General features: G+C 44.2%; 1 pseudogene; it reads left to right on the forward strand.

Moving 5' to 3' along the window:
- The first annotated feature begins 4647 nt into the window (after positions 1-4647).
- LOC126207082 (5S ribosomal RNA) lies at positions 4648-4764 on the forward strand (annotated as a pseudogene).
- The last annotated feature ends 425 nt before the right edge of the window (positions 4765-5189 follow it).

The raw sequence follows: 5189 nt of genomic DNA on the forward strand, positions 1-5189 counted from the left end.
GGTTAAAATTCACAGAAAAAGAGAAGTAAGGTGTAGGGAAAGGCCGTTAATATACGAAATGTATAAAAACGAGGAGGGGAAAAATAAGAATGGAACACTAGGAACGAAATGTTCAAATTAAAAAAGGTCGTTAAACACGACGCTACGGATCAGCCTATACATCAAATAAGTAATGGCAGATGTTAGAGGAAGGTTCAGAGAGGGATTAAAATTTAAGGTGAAAGGATATGAACGATAAGGTTCGCTGATGACATTGGCATCCTCAGTGAAAATGGATAAAAATTAGAAGATATGTTTAATATCATGACCCGTGTAATGACTACTGAATATGGACTGAGGGTAAAGAGAAGGTGTTGTGGCGTAACAAGCTAGTCACGCCACATTGAGGAGGAAGCCGAAAGGCACGCGTACACACACGCCGACTGGCGTCAAGTCTGGAACAGGATACGTTATGACTGCTATAAAGAAAATACGTCTGTGGAATATACTTAACTTTTAATCAATCCTTGTGATACATCTCTCTTGACTATACAAATGAGACTCGTAAGATACATGTACTGTGACAATTGGCGCCTTGCTAAGTCGTAGCCATTAACTTAGCTGAAGGCTATTCTAACTGTCTCTCGGCAAATGAGAGCAAAGGCTTCGTCCGTATAGTCGCTAGCAACGTCGTCGTACAACTGGGGCGAGTTCTCGTACGTCTCACGAGACCTGTCGTGTGGTGGCGCTCGGTCTGCGATCACACAGTGGCGACACGCGGGTCCGACATGTACTAATGGACCGCGGCCGATTTAAGCTACCACCTAGCAAGTGTGGTGTCTGGCAGTGACACCACAGAAGGGATAACAGATGTGACTTTAGCGATGAATGTAACATCACAACTGTTGACCACGAAGTACTTGGAGTGAAGGAATTCTGCTACATCGTAAGCCAAACAACACACGACAGACGAAGCAAGGAGGTGATCAAATGCAGAACTTCACGTAGGAGTAGGATATTCCTAGTGAAAAGAACTCTGCTACGTCTAATATCGGCTAAACAGAGGAAGATATTCCTGAAAATGCGTGTTTGGAGGACATGGGCTGTAGGCACACACGTAAAGAATAGAAACTGAACGTTTGAGATGTGATGCTGAAGAAGTGTGTTGAAAATTATATTCATTGATAAGAAATGAGTTCCTACCACGCCGAGTCCTTGAGGACAGGAACATAAGGAGCACACTGAGAAGTAGAAGTAGAGACGTTGTGATACGACATCAGAGAATAACTTGCGTGGTACTACTCGTATATGGAGCTGGAAAGGGTAAGAACTGTACGGGTAGAGAGAGAGAGAGAGGAGTATTTTCAACAAGTCGTTGAGGATGATTGGTGCAAGTGCTACTGTGAGAGAAAGAAGTTCGCAAAGGAGAGGAAGTCACTGCAGACAGCATCAAACCATTCAAAAGATTGAAAAACAAAAATAGTAGCTCGGTGGAATGAGGAGGGTGCTGAGTGACATAGAGATCGTAGACAACCCACAAGTTGAGCACCAAATTACTACTAAAATTACTGCTATATTGCTTCAACTAATTTTTGATATAGAATATTTCAGGGAAAGTCTGCCACTGGCGATAGTCAGAGCAATGCAGTAAACATTGGTTGAGACGATCTTTCGATCGTGTACGAAGGCGTACAAAACAGGAAAATGTTTTATAGCAGCTTTTATCAACTAGTCAGTGTTTAAATATGAAGTATCCGAAATCTTTATGTAACGCGCATGAGTTTAAGCATAATCTATTTTCGAATTAATTGAGTTTATATGAATCAGAAGTCTATTTCTGTCAAGTTCACGTTCTTTATTTTCAGTAGAATTACCATGGTGACACACCTGTTTTTCATTCCTATCTGAAGCCACACGTTATTATTTTACATTATGGTAGCGCTGCCGGAAACGATGAGCACAATCAGATGAATTGCAGCACGGAACAGCATCAAACTGTATAAACGCTTACTGAGGCGGATAACAGAAGAGTCGATTGGCTTTATCTTGCAGATCTCAGTGAAATGAATGTCATCTCTGAACCATGGAACAGTGACCAAGTGTAGCGTCTCGCAATGAGTCCTGGCTCGAGCAGAGAGTGAGTGAGAGTACGGCTTGTCCACCATAAAGCTACAAATTCGGTGTGATAACAATCTGTGTCCTGGCAGGAGGCGGCTGTGTTCACTTGATTGCATTTTGGCTCCATCGTCTCCTTCCAGAGGCTAATAACAGGTTGAGACATGTTCATGAGGGGCGTCTCATCACGGGTATTTTCCGAGACGTATTTGCTCTGACAACTAAGCATTTCAATTACGTACTCCGACTAGGGATATTTCTCGAAGTTTGAGTAGTCTCTCCTCCGGTAAGCTGTGGACAACGACATAGCCAATTCCTTAGTAGCCACCTCCGGGTAGACAGACTTTAGGGAGGTCGCATTAGGAAGAATTGGGGGGAACCGTCTCATACTTCCAACGGTAGCGCTCAAACTCATAGTTACTGCTGTTGCGGAGAAGACCAGATACTAAAATCGGAGATGGCTTATAGCACTACTGCATTCGCGTGCGTGTGTGCTACACTGTTTCCTAATAACGGAGCTTATAACCCTGTCACGAGGAAGGCAAGTACAACACTATCACTGCAGTTTGCCTAACTATGACTTAAACGCACAGTATGTGTTACTCTCTTGAAGGATTTTGAAATTTTTTAACCTGCGTTACCTGACAGACACAGGGAATCGAACGCGAATTTCGTAACTATGGCTGTTGGTAGAAATGAAAAGGAATTGAATTTTTGCGAAAAATGACAGTAACAGATTTTGCGTAAGTGAAACAATAAACGGTCACCAGCCTAATTAGGCATAATAATGTGAAAACATTATTCCCAATAGATTTGTCTTCACCCTTGCAAAAGGGACTTTCATAGATTATTTCTCTGAAAAGTGCAATGAACACCTACAGTAACCAGACGGAACTACGCACTGGGTAGCAGTAGTAGTCAATTGCAAAGACTAGGATTCTCAGAAACAGATTAAAGACTTTATCCCTACTGACTACAATCACTACTTCAGTCTTTAAATAATTCATCACAACAAATGTTCTCAAAGACTAAATAGCATCTGACCAAAGTTCAGTTTTGGTTAACACACGTATTGAGACGCCCCGCTAAACCCGCAAGAGAGGACAGGTAGTTGGAATTGCAGAAAGGGGCCAAAATGAGCGGCTGTCAGTTGTACTCGAACACATGTAACTTTATTTACTTGACCAAACATTACAGTACAAATTCTTGAAGTTAGTTACCGGCTGAATACGCCACACTATCTTATGCGTTAAGGGCACAACCACTTTAAATTAATAAAAAAAATGGCTAAAAGCCATAACTCAAAATTCAGACACTAAAAAGAATATTTAGAAGGCAGAGAGCCTCAAGATAAGTGAGTTCTATAATTTGGCTGAAGGCCCAAAAATCTAACACTTCAAAAGAAGAAACTTTTAATTTTAAAACGGCTGAAGGCCCATGACTTAAAACATTACTAAAAAGAATTCAACTTTAATTCAAAAACCATCGGCTATGAGCCATACAAATACACACAACAGAAAATAAGAAAAGACAGTGCAGCTAACAGCGCTCAGAAGTTTCGGTGGTCAGCCGGCACTTGAAATACTAACAATCACTTAGGTGAGACAGGCAGATAGCCCAACAGACAGTCAATGGACCCAGCGACAAGGTAACTTGCGCTCCACTCGACCAGGACACAACCGGGAGTTCAATGCAAAAGTAAAAGGCATGGACGCCCACAACCAAGCATACATTAAGCTGTCGAACTACAAACCGTGCTGGACAGCGACAACACGGAGAGGAAAGGACAATGCCTAAATTTACGTCAACGGCCAGTGCAGGTAAACGGAACGTTAACGGCCACAAAGCACTTCAATTGCAAATAACGAAATACAATTAGACTCCACCGGACGGTGGCTAAACCTTCGCAAACTCGAACACACACGCTGTTGCTCGTGGGAATGTCCCAACAGCCAACAACGAGAACCAAACGGCACAATGTGAAAAGTCTTGACTTGCTGCTAAATTAAATCCAAACTCTACTTTCGTGTCCAGGGTCGGTGAGCCACGGACCTCGTAGCATTGGCAACAGTCCCACACACTCCGACACTGCGTAGAGATCGACAGTGGGTCCGGCCAAAGCATGCCCCTTGGAGATTTCCTCGCTGATCCACGCCAACCGACCGAGGCAGCGACTGTGCAGTAACAAGGACGAATGACGAGTCGGCACACGCGGGTAACCCATAAGTGATCGCTGGCCAACATACACGTCGTCCGACAAGGCGACCGACCGACGACCGACCAAGGTGGTCCGCACTCAAGTGATATGTATCGGCAACCGTCGGGCGAGTCATGGCTGACCGGACCTCACTGCAGCCGCGCCCGGACTGAACTTCTGCCAAGTCCTGAGTGTTTACACTGTCAAGTCCGAACTGCACTGCTAGCGCCTCCCAGCTCCCTGGCAGATCCGTACTAACTCAGGGCCATGCCACGCGGCAACTCAGTGACACCAGTAATTTAAATTAAAATAACGAGGTGGTAGTACAGTTAAAACAGGATGTCATATGATATATGGGCAACGGCCTTGCCACAGTGGATACACCGGTTCCCGTGAGAACACCGATGTTAAGCGCTGTTGGGCGTGGCCGGCACTTGGATGGGTGACCATCCAGCCGCCATGCGCTGTTGCCATTTTTCGTGGTGCACTCAGCCTCGTGATGCCAATTGAGGAGCTACTTGACCGAATAGTAGCGGCTCCGGTCAAAGAAAACCATCATAACGACCGGGAGAGCGGTGTGCTGACTACACGCCCCTCCTATCCACATCCTCAGCTGAGGATGATACGGCGGTCGGATGGTCCCGATGGGCCACTTGTGGCCTGAAGACGGAGTACTTTTTTTTCATATGATATATGGTACGAACACAAGCCATGCACGGCTCACGTATACATATCATAAATGCAATAAATTTCACAATATTCACATTCCATATGCCTTACACTTTGTTAATGTTTCAGGTTCATTAAAAGAAACCTACTTTTAGTTTAACTTTTTCTGTTATTTAATACTATAGTGGAAGCCGACAGACTGACCATTCCTTTATCCACAAATAAGCAC

This window comes from Schistocerca nitens, chromosome 1 (genome assembly GCF_023898315.1).
Source record: "Schistocerca nitens isolate TAMUIC-IGC-003100 chromosome 1, iqSchNite1.1, whole genome shotgun sequence".
NCBI classification, from domain to species: domain Eukaryota; kingdom Metazoa; phylum Arthropoda; class Insecta; order Orthoptera; family Acrididae; genus Schistocerca; species Schistocerca nitens.